General features: G+C 22.1%; 1 protein-coding gene across 2 annotated transcripts in view; it reads left to right on the top strand.

Annotated features, from left to right (window-relative positions):
* Window positions 1-14,748, top strand: part of LOC111684866 — a 145,832-nt gene that overhangs the window by 50,207 nt on the left and 80,877 nt on the right. The gene's annotated exons all lie outside the window — the stretch shown is intronic.

Below are 14,748 nucleotides of genomic sequence, written 5' to 3'. Positions count from 1 at the left end.
AATTAAAGTAAAACTTTTAATTTATGCAATTATCCTGCTATGGGTCATTAAGGCTAATGTAAATTGTTGTAAATGTAGTAAATAAATTGTTGTTTACTAGTAAAATACTTTGTCCGATTATTTTAATAAATATCTAGTTATGTTTTGATTTAGGACTAAGGTCTAAATTTTAGTCTTGTAAATAAATTTATATTTAGAAATACTGAAAAATTACAGGATATTATTTTAAACATGCCAATATTTTTAGTATTGGGTCCACAAATACATCTTCTTTTAACAAGTCAAAATTTAAGTTTCAAATCGATAGCTTTTAGAGAAATGACAAAAGTTTATTTTGCTAGTAATGATCGATAGCTTTACAAATTTTAAAAAAAGCTTTCTGAACTACTAATTATTGACCGGTTACAGAGCGTTAATGCCTGCGGCTACGAAGCCTGTAGTTTAATTAATTCCTAGGAAAGGTTTTACCTAGTATTTTGAATTCATCGGGTTATATAGCTATCTAGAGATTCACCCTTTTGTTGTCTGAGTAGTTGATAAATATATGTTGCAAACTTCCTCCGGGTGAGTCCATCTTACAGATCATAAATATCTTCGATAGATTCATATTCATAACAAAAACAAAACAAAAATACATACAAAAGAATGAGTTAAAAACATCATTATTCACAAAACGTGCCCAAACGATTTGAAAAATTTAACAGATGCTAATGAACGATTGTAGAATTATTTTTGTTGACTTAAAGAATTACAACAACAGATGCTGATTGATTAAATTCATGTGAATATAGTATGTATATTCGTACAAATAATACATAATCTCTATCTCACACCCATTTACAGCACATAACCCAGCAAACATAAACTTTTACCGTTTTACAAAAATATATTTTAACACTTAATGGCAAATATTTTTCTAATGCTTTAACTCTAATCATTGCTAATTGAAAACTTTAAGAATTTTTCTAATATTTTGTTTGCGAAAGCTTTTATTTTATCTTCAATAATCGTAAGAAGTTCGTAATTTAGAAATTTTATTCTAAATTAAAGGTCTAATAATCTTTTTAAAAGAAGAATGATTTTTGAAATGTTATTCTAATTGAGAAAGCTTTTGATATTAATTGATCAAACTTTAGGAAAAAGAACTTTGTTTTAATTCTTCTTAAATTGTTTAAAATGCATCAAGTTTATTCATTGATGACAAAGCTTTTAGTTATTTTGAACAGATCTTCTATTTCTAAATATTCTCAGTTTAAGATCAAAATCATAATTAATTTTGTCCAACATTTAAAATGCGAAAGCTTTTGTTTTGGTATAGCTCTCATTTGAAAGCTTTTTCGTTATTGATCTTAACCGTTCTGTAAAGCTTTTAGTTAAAACTCTTTTCAATTATTTCTAAAACGTAAGTGTAATATAGAAAGCTCTTAAATCGAATTAAAGTTTGTTTTTAACGTTAGTAATATAAACATTTTTAAAGCAAAGCTTTTAGTATAAAAGCTATCAACGTTACTTAAATGTTTGTAGTGATTTGGCATAATTGAAAAAGTTTTTGTTTAAACATGTATGAAATATTAAAAAAGGTCCATATTTGACATCTTAACGTAGAGAAACATTAATTTTTAATGAGATTTTTCCAACGATTTTTTGTAAAAGCTTTTGTTTATAAATCATTCTCATTTAAAAAACGATATTTTAAAAAGTTATTAAAGTTTCGAAAACTGTAATTGAAAATGCTATTGATTTACAATAATTATCAATTAAATAGCATAGATTCCATTTAACGCTTTAATTTTCAAAAAAAGTTCAATGATTTCTCAAACTTTATTGAGATTTAGCTTTTAAAAAGCTTTAACTTACTTTCTAACGTTGGTTATAGAAAAAGCTTTCTATTTCAAATCCTTTAAAATATGAGATCATAACTTTTCTATAAAGCTTTTAAAATTATGAATGTTAACTTAATTTTTTTTACGAAAGCTTTTGTTTGGAAATCGTTTTTAATTTAAGTTTAAAACTTTGATGTTTGCTGGGCAAGCTTCATATAAATGTGTTAAAAAGTTGTTATGAATGGTTGGTCATGCAATCAATTGTTGTTTTTCTTTGTTTTTTTTTGTTTGTTTATAAACAACAACAATAAACGACAGACTATACAAATATTGGGAGAAACATTGACAAATAGAAATGTGTTTATTGTTGCTGTTGGAAAAGCTTTTTATTGAATTTGTATTTATTAGGGGTATTGTAACAATTAACGCTTAAAAGCTGTACGCACTTTAAAATTACACACATTTCGAATTGAAAAATAATTATTACTTGCTCAAGCTACTGTTTGATCTAGTTGAAGTTAGTTTTAGAATGTCGTGTGAGGGTCACCAGGGATGTAAACCACTATAAAATGAAATAAACTCTTTGGTTTAAGTAACTTTCAAACCATGTTAATAGACAAGCTTTAATTACAACGTTCCCGCGACTATAGGATCTTCATTCAGGAACGACTTGAGTCATGATCGGCAAAAGCTAATTTTTTTAACAATGGAGCTCTTACTACAACCAGAAAATCACTAAACGTTTGTGTGTCCGCTTATTAGGCAACTTCTCTTGTGTGTAATATTTTTCATGTAAAAACGAGGGGTACATAGAATATTGTAAGAGGGGCTCTTCATTATTATTTTTTATAAATAAGATGTATGTCATGCATGGATTTCACTGTCAATATATCAATTACATGACAGTAAGCGAGTGATAATTTAAAAAGCAGATATTCTTAAACAAAGAAAATAATTTGTAAATAACATATAAATAAATTCTAACAACAGACTAGACAGACCGGCAGTTACGTCATCATTAAAAAATAAGGGTTTAAAGCAATTATTTATGTTTTGAGCATGCGATTTATATAATGTCCTTTACAAAGACGCAATAACTTGACATTGACAGGGGGAAATGGAAAAATGTTTAAATATGTTTTTCAACATAATTTTTCATGAATCCAAATGAATAAAATATTAAAAAATAGTTTACAAATTAGCTTAGGAATCTCTGCAATAACAACAATTATTTATTTTAATTTTAAGTAAAAATTAAAACAAACACAAATAAAAATTAACAACAATAGTCCAAAACAAAAAAAGCTTATATTACAGTTTTATTTACAACTATTTATGTTCAAATTTAAAACAATACTACAAACTTGCAGTGTTGACCAAACAATGCAACTTTACCACCAAATACGCCTGTTAATGGACGCAATAGTATTCTTTGTTTTTGGTATTCATTTTCCGTTTAGTGCCTGTGATGGTAATTCAATACTTATAGTAAATGGGATGACACTTGGATACTACTCTTCACATTGTGTAAAACTATTTAAGACTTATTTACTTTGCTTTTAAATACTATTTGTATGGATGTTACTTTCTGTGAGTTTCTGCGCGACATCAATGTACATTTTAACGTCATCAACACTACAATAACTGAAAATACCAGAAAATACTGTATAATTTTGTATGTGAAGTAGAAGAAGCTTAGAGTCTTGTCAGAGTTATAGCGGAGAGTAATTGTTGTATGCATGTGCAACTTGTTCGACTGATGTTACGAAAACATTGTTTAAAATACTATATATATTTTTTTGTTTTAATGTTTTTTTTTGTAAATGTTCGACCAGTTTTTAAAAACGTGTACTCTACAGAAAATTTCAGTTTAGTTTAGAACTAATATCGTGGATTTTATATAGAGCCTATTTCTTTGAAAGAGGACGCATTAACAATAGTTATGACTTCACTATTATACTTTATAACCATTGAGGTCTTGATCAAAAGATGACTGTAATATTATGTTTCAATTTTCTTATACAATTTCCAATTTTACAGAAAATTTTTTAAAATCTTTTTTTTGTAGAGAATTTTCTAAAAAAAAATTTTGTTTTTTAAAATATTTTCTAAAATTTATTTTTGAACATATTGATAGAAATTTTCTAATTTTTTAAATTTAAGAAAACTTCTCTTTTTTATGAAATGTTCTCTTTTTTACAAAATTAAAAAAAAATCTTTTTTATAAATTTATAAAAATTTTGAAAAGAAAAAATTTATAGAAAATTTTCATTTCTTATACAAACATTTATCTAAAATTTTAATTATTATTGAAAAAATTCTCAAAAATTCCTATTTTTATAGAAAATTTTGTAAATTTCTCTTTCTGATAGAAATGGGTTCGATTTTTTTTTCATTTTTTATTAAAAATTTCATTTTTATAGAAAACTTTCTAAAAATGTCTCTACTTTTGGAAACATTTTCTAAAATTTATTTTATAGAACATTTTTTGAACATAAATTTTCTAACTTTTATGGAAAATTTTCTCTCTTTTATCAAATGTTCTCTCTTAAATTCATATTTTATATTTTTAAAATTTTTTTTACAAGATTAAAAAAAATATATAGAAAATTTATACTTTTAATTTGCTCTTTTTAGTAAAACTTTTTGTAAAGTTTTCTCTTTGTAAAAAAATACTAAAAAATTAAAATTTTTTTAATTGAAAAATTCACCAAAAATTTCCCTTTTTATAAAAAAATTTCGTTAATTTCTCATTTTGATAGCAAAATTTAGAAATTTTTAAGACAATTTTAAATTTAATTTTTTAATTACATTTTATCGAAAATTTCCTAAATGTTCTCTTTTTATAAATTAAAAAAAACTATATTTAAAAACTTTTACAGAAAATTATTAAAACTTTATTTTTTATTTATAGAAAAACGTTGGGAAAATTTTTCTTCTTCAAAGAAAATTTTGCAAAAATTTCACTTTTAAAAATTTATTGTCTTTTTTCGAATTTTTCAATAATTTTCTTTAATATAAATTTTCAGATTTTTTGAAATTGATAAGAAATTGATAAAAATTTTTTTATAAGAAATAAATGTTTTAAAATATTTTATAGAAAATTACTATTTTAATAAAAAAAAAATATGTTTTAATAGAAAATTTTTCAAAATTCTTTTTTTTGACAATTTTCAAATGTCTGTTTCTTATAGACAATTCGATTTTTAAAATGTTATGATTCTTTTGAAAAATTTTACTTTTGAAAGTGTTGAAACAATTGTAGAACATTTATATAGCTCTTTTAAAATTCTCTTATAGAAAATTTTTGATAATTTCTTTTTTAAGACAATTTTATTTTTTTACAGAAAATAATAATTTTCTTTAGAATCTTCCTTAAAGAAAATGTTGCAAAAATTTCACTTTTAATAATTTATTGTATTTTTTCTAAGTTTTCCAATATATTCTTTAATAGAAATTTTTTATCAGATTTTTTTTAAGTTTCTTTATGAAGTGAATATTTTTGATTAATATTGATAAAAAATTTTTATAAGAATATTTTATAGAAAATTTGTATTATTATAAAATATATTTTTTTTTCTTTTTATAGAAATTTATCAAAATTCTTATAAAGTTTTTATAGAAAATTCGATTCTTATTAAAAATGTTATTATTTTTTTGTAAAAATGTCACTTTTAAAAATGTTGAAACAATTGTAGAACATTTATATATTTCTTTAAAATATAACTTTAAAAATTCTCTTTTTGTAGAAAATTTTTGACAATTTTTTTATTTTTTTTTAGAAATTAAAAAAATATATATTTTTATTGAATATTTTATTATATTGATTTACTTTTTATAGAAAATTTATAAAATTTACAAAATTTATTTCTAGAATTAGATAGAATTTTTTTAATTAAAAGTTTGTGCAGATTATTTCGATAAATGCACTATTTTAAAACATTTAACTGGGAGACTTGTGAATTTATACGAGTAAAACAATTTCTGAACTTTGACCTTTTATAAGTTCCAACGTAAATCGAAAAATAGTATTCACAAGACTAAATAAATCAATTAGAGATGAACATTATCGCTTGACAATGTTAATGATTTAAAGAGTTGTCTGATGGACTTAAAGGATATTAACGAAGGATGTTATTGGTGAAAAAGTTCAAATGACCCCAACATTTAAATGTAGGGTATTGCAAAACATACGAAATGTTTCATGGCAAGCAACTTCTAAAAAGGGTGGTTGGTTTAGTTGGTTGAACACAAAAAAACTGAATGCTCTGTCTCTCTGTTTTTGTTTAACTGAAGCGAACTGAACAAGTTGGTTGACTGGCCGGCCAAATGGATGGATGGCCAAGTGAGCTTTTTTCCATAATAAAATGCATGCGTTTTGTTTGTTTACTTTTTTTGTTGTTGTTTATTGTTAACGTATAAGCTATTGTTGTTGTTATTTTTTGATTAAATATTTTTTATAAACGCTTCGCTCAGTCAGTGAGTAAAATGTTTTAGAGAATCACATGAATGTTTATATACAATTACATACATATTTAAGTACAAAAATAAAAATACATATTTAAACATACATGTGATAACAATTTATAGAGGAGACTAATACAGTTTTTTATTGTTGTTGTCTCCAACACCGTTACCAATAAACAAGTGAGAGTAGTGGTAATAAATCTGAGCTATAAGGGGCTATATGTCAAGGGCCCTTTAAATCGGTGACAAAATCGGGATTGTTTTCCGTTTCAAAGCTATTCAATAGAGCTTTCCTAAAGTCATTTGTGTATAATGGTCGTATATTTTCTACCACTTCTAAAGGGCCCTCTGTAAGGACCTATTTTCACCTCTAGCTTTATGCATATGTTTAAATGTTTGTGTTTGTTTTATTACAAAAACAAAATGAGAGTTTTTTTATAAAAAATATATTGTATTTGTGCAGTGAGGGTTGCTTGTGTAGAGTTCTACAAAACGTGGAGAGTGCTCAGCTTTTTTATTATTTTTTAAATTTCTTAATACTACTAGTAGTTTAATTTTTATTTTAATATCAAGCAGAGGGTTCCAAAGTTCCAACTTTAATAAATGATATTTAGTTTTTTGCTATAAATCGTGCGGTAGTTAGCTCTTAAGTACTTAAATATTAATACAATGTAAAAATATATATTTAAAAAACAATTTACGATAATATGTAAAAAAAATATAAAAAAATGCTTAAAATTGTTAAGTTATTAAATAATATAAAAAAATTGCGAAAAATGAATAATAAAAAAAGTGATGACAAGTATTTAAAATAATTAAGTGTATGTGTGTGTGTTTGACTAGGTGTCTACGACATGAAATATTGGAATCAGCTGTTTATCTATCATACGAATGCAAAATAAATTAGTTATTAATCAAGTGTTACTTTTGGACGAGGGCAGGATGAAAAGTTATTTCAGCAGAAAGAAAGACTCTTTCATGAAAATTTCTACATTAATAAAATTTTTTTGTAAATTTTCTTACAATAAGTGAATTTATATAAAATTTTCTAAAAGCTGAGATTTTTTCATAATTTTCTATAAAAAAACTAAAAATCTTAAAAAAATTTTAAAAGTTATATTATAAATTAAATGAATTTAAATAATGTTTCTATAAAAAGATACACATTTTCTATAAAAAAAGTAGAAAGCTATAAGGAAATCTTCTATAAGAAGAAAAAACTTCGAATCTATTCTATATAAAAATACATTTTCAAACCCGTTCTTTAAGAGATAAATATTCGAAAGTGTTCTATAAGAAAATAAATTGTTTGAAATATTCTATAGAAAATTAAAGTTCTATATAAAGAAAAAAATTTTAAACTATTTTATAATAATAGATTTTTTTAATTATGTTCTATGAAAAAAATTATAGTATATGCTCTAAAAGAATAATTTTTCTAAAATTCAAATATATTCTATAAGAAAGGAAATTTCCAAAACCGTTCTATAAAAGAAAATTTTTTCGAAAGTTTTCTATAAGAAAAAAAATTGTCTAAAGGAAAAAGGAAATTTTTTAAAATTTCTATAGAAAAAAAGTGTTTATGATTATTCTATAAGAAAAAATGGAAAATGTTTTATAAGAAGAAAATTTTTCAAAAATTTTCTATAAGAGAAATTTTCGAAAATTCTCTATAAGAAGAAAAGAGAAATTTCTAAAATATAAATTTTAAAGTATTTTCTATAAAAGATTTTTTTAAAAAAGTTTTAATGAAAAGTAAATATTTTAAAAGTAATAAAACTAAAAATAACTCAAAATATTCTATAAGAAAAAAATTTTCAAAATATTTCTATACGAAGAAAATTTTTAGAAAATTCTTTATATAAAGAAAACATTTCGAGCATTACATGTAACATAAAGCGATACTTTTAAATATTTAAAAAATATTATTTTACAGAATTTCGTTTTAAATTTTCTATATAGAAGTTAATTTTCCAAAAAAAAAAATCTTTAAAAGAAAGCTTTTGAAAAGTTTTTTCGTAGAGAGTTTTTTGTTTAAACATTTTGTAAAACGAGAATTAAAAAAATAAAAAAGGGGATTTTTCCAAAAAATTTTCTATAAAAAGAAAGTTTTTTTTATAAAAAGAGATTTCCTTACACAATATTATTAAAATGTTTTTTTTTTTAATTTTCTAAAAATAGAGATTTTTTTAGAATATTTTAGAAGAAAAGATATAGCGAAAATTTTGTATAAAGATCAAAAGATACTATATTATAAAAAGGGATTTTTTGAGGAAATTTTTTAAAAAAGGGATTTTTGGCGAAAATGTTCTATAAAACGATATTTTTTTTTAAATTTCTATAAAAAGAGAATTTTTCAAAAATTTTATATAAAAAGAGAATTTTTTAACAATTTTCTATAAAACGAAGAAATTTTTTAAAAAATATTCTATAACAGAAGAATTTATAGAGTTTTTATTATGTTGCGTCTCGTACATTTTGAAAGCCTTTTTAAGTTTAGCCTCGTTTTTATTCAAGTGTATAGTTTTTGCAAATATCAAATAACCATAATTATTATATTTCTTTTTTTTTTGCATTTGCCAAAAACAGAAACAAACAAATTTTAATCATAACATCGATTATAAGGTTTATCTTTTCAAGATTATATTCCTGAGATATGATTTATTTATTATAATTTTACGAAATTTTCCATTAACAAAAATATGGAAAAAAATCAAGCAAAAATAATAAACCTACAAAAATTATATTTTGAAACGTGACTTTTAAATAAGAAAACGTGATTGAAATCTTTTATGATTTTTTTTAAATAATTTTTGCTCTGGCCAACTATTAAGCTGATTTTAATTAATAGTTTTATGTTTTTTAATATTTCCAAATTTATAATTTCAATTTGACAACAATTATTACGGTTCAAAGTTACAAAAACAAAGTTTAAATACATTTTATGATTTTTGTCAATTTAGTTATGAATTTTTCTTCTCTGTTTTATTTATTTTTGTTTTTGGTTGTTGTTACAAGATCATTTAGTTTTTTTTTTTTTTTTTAGAAAAAAATCTTAAATAACTTGTTTTTTGATAATAATTTGTTCAACTGGTTTTAGCTACTTATACTCGTGTTTTCGTACAGTGTATAACAGGTAGTTAACTTACACCTTGTAAAGGAAGTTTGAATTTTTTATCGGTTATTATTAACAAGTAACACTTGTGTACCTTATTTGTACTTTAGGAAGTATTATAATTAAATGCTTATTTATAAACTCTTTTAATGAGATAAAGTTCTTTAAATAGATTTGTTAGTGTTGATAGCAAACTTAGGGGAATCGATTTATATTATTTCCATGTCATATTTTCGAAGAGATTTTATAAAAGTGAGTTTTTTTTATCAAAATTTTCTATAATGAATTGAAAAATTTTAACAAAATTTTCTATAAAGAGAGAATTTTAGCAAAACATTTTTTTAAAAGAATATTTATCAAAATTTTATAGAAAACTTTCTATTAAATGAGAATTTTTATCTAAAATGTTCTATAAAGAGATTTTTAAAAAAGATTTTCTATAAAAGAAAAAAAAAATAATTCAAAAATTTTTAATTAAAGGAAATTTTTTTCGAAAATTTTCTATAAAAAGAAGAATTGTAAAATTTTTTATAAAAAGGGGAGTTATGAAAAATATTCTAAAAAAAGATTATTTTTTGAAAGGTTTCTATAAAAATATAATTTTATAGAATATTGTCTATAAATTTTCCATCAAAAGAGAAAATTGTCTATAAAAAGTGAACTTTATGGAAAATTTTCTATAAAAAGAGATTTTTATGAAAAATTTCTTTAAAAGGAAAATTTTATGGCAAATTTCCTTAAAAAAGAAAATTTTCTATTAAAAGAGAATTTTATCGTAAATTTCCTATAGAAGAAAAATGTTATCGAAAATTTACTACAAAAAGAAAGTTCTCATCTAAAATGTTATATCAAAAAGATTTTTATTGAAAGGGATTTTTAGGGAAAATAAGAGGCCTTAAAAAAAAAGAGAATTTTATCGAAGATTTTTTATAAAAAGAAAATTTTATCGAAAATTTTCTGTAAAAAGAGACTTTTATCGAATTTTTTTTTTATTAAAAGAATTTTATCGAAAATGTGCTGTAAAAAGAGAGTTCTATCTATAAATTTCTATAAAATGAGACTTTAATCGAAAATTTTCTATAAAAAGAGAATTTTGTTGAAAATTCTTTATAAAAAGAGAATTTTATCGAAAATTTTGTACAAAAAGGCAAATTTTTTGAAAATATCTATAAAGTAAGAGAATTTTATCGAAAATGTTCTATAAAAGAAAAAAAATTATCGAAAATGTTTTATAAAAGAAGAATTTTATCGAAAATGTTTATACAAAGAGAATTTTATCGAAAATTTTTATAAAAAGAAAAGTCGATCGAAAAAAATTCTCTATAAAAAGAGAATTTTATCGAAAATTTTCTATAAAAGATGAATTTAATCGAAAATGTTCTGTAAAAGAAGAATTTAATCGAAAATGTTCTGTAAAAGAAGAATTTTATCGAAAATGTTATATAAAAAGAGAATTTTATCGAAAATTCTCTATAAAAAGAGAATTTTATCGAAAATGTTCTATAAAAAGAGAGTTTTATCAAAAATGTTCTATAAAAGAAGAATTTTATCAAAAATTTTCTATATAATGAGAATTTTATCGAAAATTTTCTACAAAAAGGCAATTTTTTTGAAAATATCTATGAAGAAAGAGAATTTTATCGAAAATGTTCTATAAAAGAAGAAATTTTATAGAAAATGTTTTATAAAAGAAGAAATTTTTTTAAAAATGTTTTATAAAAGAAGAATTTTATCGAATATGTTCTATATTTGATCGAAAATTCTCTATAAAAAGAGAATTTTATCGAAAATGTTCTATAGAAGAGAAATTTAATCGAAAATGTTCTGTAAAGAAGAATTTTATCGTAAATGTTCTATAAAAAGAGAATTTTATTGAAAATTCTCTGTAAAAAGAGAATTTTATCGAAAATGTTCTATTAAAAGAGAGTTTTATCAAAAATGTTATATAAAAGAAGAATTTTATCAAAAAATTTCTTTAAAATGAAAATTTAATCGAAAATTTTTTATAAAAGGAGAAAAGAGAAAAATGTTTTTTTAAAAGAGTGTTTCATTTAACATTTTATATGGAAGTAGAAATTTTTTAATTTATTTTGTTGAAAGAGAAAATTTAAAAAATCTTCTGTAAAAAATAAAAATTCTTAAAGAGAATTGAAAAATTTTAAAATTTCAATTTAAAATTTAAATTGAAATTATGTTCATGTATTGTAAGACTTTATCTTGGACCTAAGCTATGAGTTTTAATTTTTATAAATTTTAAAGGTGTGAGGGTTCTTTAAAAATTGATGACAAATTTCTTATATTAAATTTTAAAAAATTCCATTATTTAATAAATGTTTAATAAGTTTCTTATCTTTTGTTAAAAATTACTTGAAATTTATTTATTTTCTAGTATGATTATTTATTTACTTTTTAATTATTCAATTAAATGACATATTTATTTGCACTTCTTATTCGTGGTAATTAAAAAATAATAATAAAGTTTGTTTGTTATGAAAATGAATTAAAATTTGTAAAAATAAAAAAATTTAGTATTCACCTAAACTTCTTTAAAATAACTATATTTATTGAGGTATTTCTATGTAATTTATGTCATGCACTTAACATTCATTTTTAATTTAATTATTTATAATATTTATTAACAACTTTTTTGTTACTTTTTCAAGCTGAACTGTAAGTTACTAAAAAAAATCTTTAAATATTGAATCAAAACGACTCTCTGCTTATAAATATTTTATAAGTTTATTTTATTTTCGTTTGCGGTTCTAAATAGGTTTTTTTCGCAGTTTCTTTCTTTATCTGTTATTTGTAAACTGAGTGTGTGTTGTTTTCATCTCTATCTCATTAGCTCTACAATGTGATTCATTCATGCAAAGAAGCTTAAATAAAACTAGATAAATATAAATACGGATTTAAATTTATATATATTTTTTTATCAATTTATCAATAAAAAATTTCTTTAGTGACACGTAAAATTTCAATAATAAAAGCTATAAAAAACAATGCAAATTGATAAAAAGCTGAAGAAGCCGGTTTTTTTTTAACTCGTTTAAGTTTCAATTAAAACATTTAGATTAAATAACGTGAAATCTATCAAATCCGGAAGAATATAGAAAAACCTTAAGAAATATTTTTCTTTGTTACATAATTAATATATGAATGAATGAATGGTGTTAAAAAAGACTTTAAAAGGTTATTCTCAGATTAAATAGAGAAAGAAAATATACACCAAATAAACTAGTAGTAAAATGCGTAAAAATCATAATAATTAAATTACTATTAAAAAATCTTAATTTTGTTGAAAATTTCTTCATAATTATTAAAAACAAAAAAATATTAAAATAAACCCATTATCGTAGATATCGTATAATATTACACAATATCTCATTATAACTTTCATAAGCTAGTGTGAACACATTCCATTCATAAATTGAGGCCTCACAAATTCTATCATTATCATTAATTAACAATGACAATAAAGCTCCAAAAAAAGTTAAATTTTCTATGGTAACATTTCCCCAAAAATAGAAAAAAAAAATGTTTTATTATAAGTTAGTTCCACAGTCATAAAATATGTTAAACTGACTTGACAGACACGACTCCCTTTTCAAAAACAATAGCAACACACAAACAAGAAAGAAAGCCATACAAACCGGCCCAGACCGACTCAACAAACATTATAATCGTACATGTAAAGAATTTCATTGAATAAGTATTTCCAATTTTAAAAATAAATATATATTTTTTTATTTTACTATTTCTTTAACAAGTGTGACTGGCATTTATTGATGTTTTAATGTTGAAAACTAACAAAAAAAGAAGCGTACTTAAAGCCTGACAATTTAACATAAATATTTATAGCAAATAGGTTGAGTCATCCGAAACCTTCTTTTGAACATAAAAAGTTACACATAACACAAGAAGACAATATTCAGTAATCGAAATTTTATCTAATAACAAAAGTAATAAAAATAACACATAAAGTATTAGGTTCTTTATCTATTCTAAAAATTTTTTTAAAATGTTAGAAATGTTTAGGATCATTTAATAATCTCTCAATTTTCTCTCTTTACAAAAATTTGAAAACAAAATCGTTATTATAGAAAAAAATTATAAAAAAAATTGCCAGCAAAACATGGCTATGACTTATACTTACTTACCTACTTACTTACTTTACAATAACAACTATAAAACAAACTACTTTTTATTTGCAGGCGATCATAAAAAGTACTTATTTAACTCCCTATTTGTAAGGGAGTTTGTTAAGCATTAGTGTGAAATGTCATGCCCATGTTAAAATGCTTACTTATAAAGCCTCTATATAAGTAAAATTGAGCACTATAACTCCTTAAGTTTTTAGTGAGATTCTTTTTTTATAATATTTTTTATAAAAAAGGTTTAATTTTTTTAGAATTTAAAAAAAAAATAATAAGGGTTTTCATTTAAACGCTTAAGTTTCCCATTTGTGCAAGTGGGCAAGTTTATTCGACTTGTTTCATGAAATCCCTGTTCAAATTCTGTTCAATTACAATATTTATAAACACTTAAAAACAATGTCAAACAAAATCAAAAAATAATAAATAAATTATTTTAACAAAAAAATTTTCAAAATATGTTTAAAATGTGAATATTCCAGTCCATAAATTCAAAAGTGAACAAGTTTGCGCAAGTTTGCCAGTCTAAATAGTCCCTCATATAAGTGTTGTACAAGTCAATTGCTAGAATGGAAACATGCACAGGTTGCACAGTTTACGAGGGTTTTGAACGTTTAAATGAAAACCCTTAATATTTTTTTAGAAACATTTGCCAATATTTATTCTTTTTATAGGGAATGTTTCAAAATTTATATTTAGAAATGTTTTTCTTTTATAAAAAAATTTAAAAACAGTCTGCAATAACTGCTTAAGATATAGTTTTTCAGCAAAAGTCTAATTATAATTTTTGTATACTTAGAATGTTTCAACATTTGTATTTAGAAATGTTTCTCTTTTTATACAAAATTTATCCAAAAAGTTTCTTATAATCTTAATAAAGAAATTTTTCGAAAATGTTTTGTACAGACACGTTTTGAAATTTTTTAAACAATTGACTTTATAATGCTTTCTTAATATAGAAATTCCCTCTCAATATAGGACATTAAACGATCAGTTTTTTTTATACTAAACTTCAATAACGATTAGTTTTTTTTATAGAAAACTTCAACATCGATCATGTTTTTATAGAAAACTTCAACATCTATAATTTTTCTATAGACGTCTTTATCATCGATTAGTTTTTTTAAAGAAATCTTCAACATCAATAATTTTTCTTTACAAAACTTTAATGGCGATCTGTTTTCTATAAGAA

The sequence above is a fragment of the Lucilia cuprina genome, chromosome 3 (assembly GCF_022045245.1).
Source record: "Lucilia cuprina isolate Lc7/37 chromosome 3, ASM2204524v1, whole genome shotgun sequence".
NCBI lineage: Eukaryota > Metazoa > Arthropoda > Insecta > Diptera > Calliphoridae > Lucilia > Lucilia cuprina.
The sequence above is the reverse complement of the archived record's forward strand: the minus strand, read 5'-3'. Positions and strand labels throughout refer to the sequence as shown.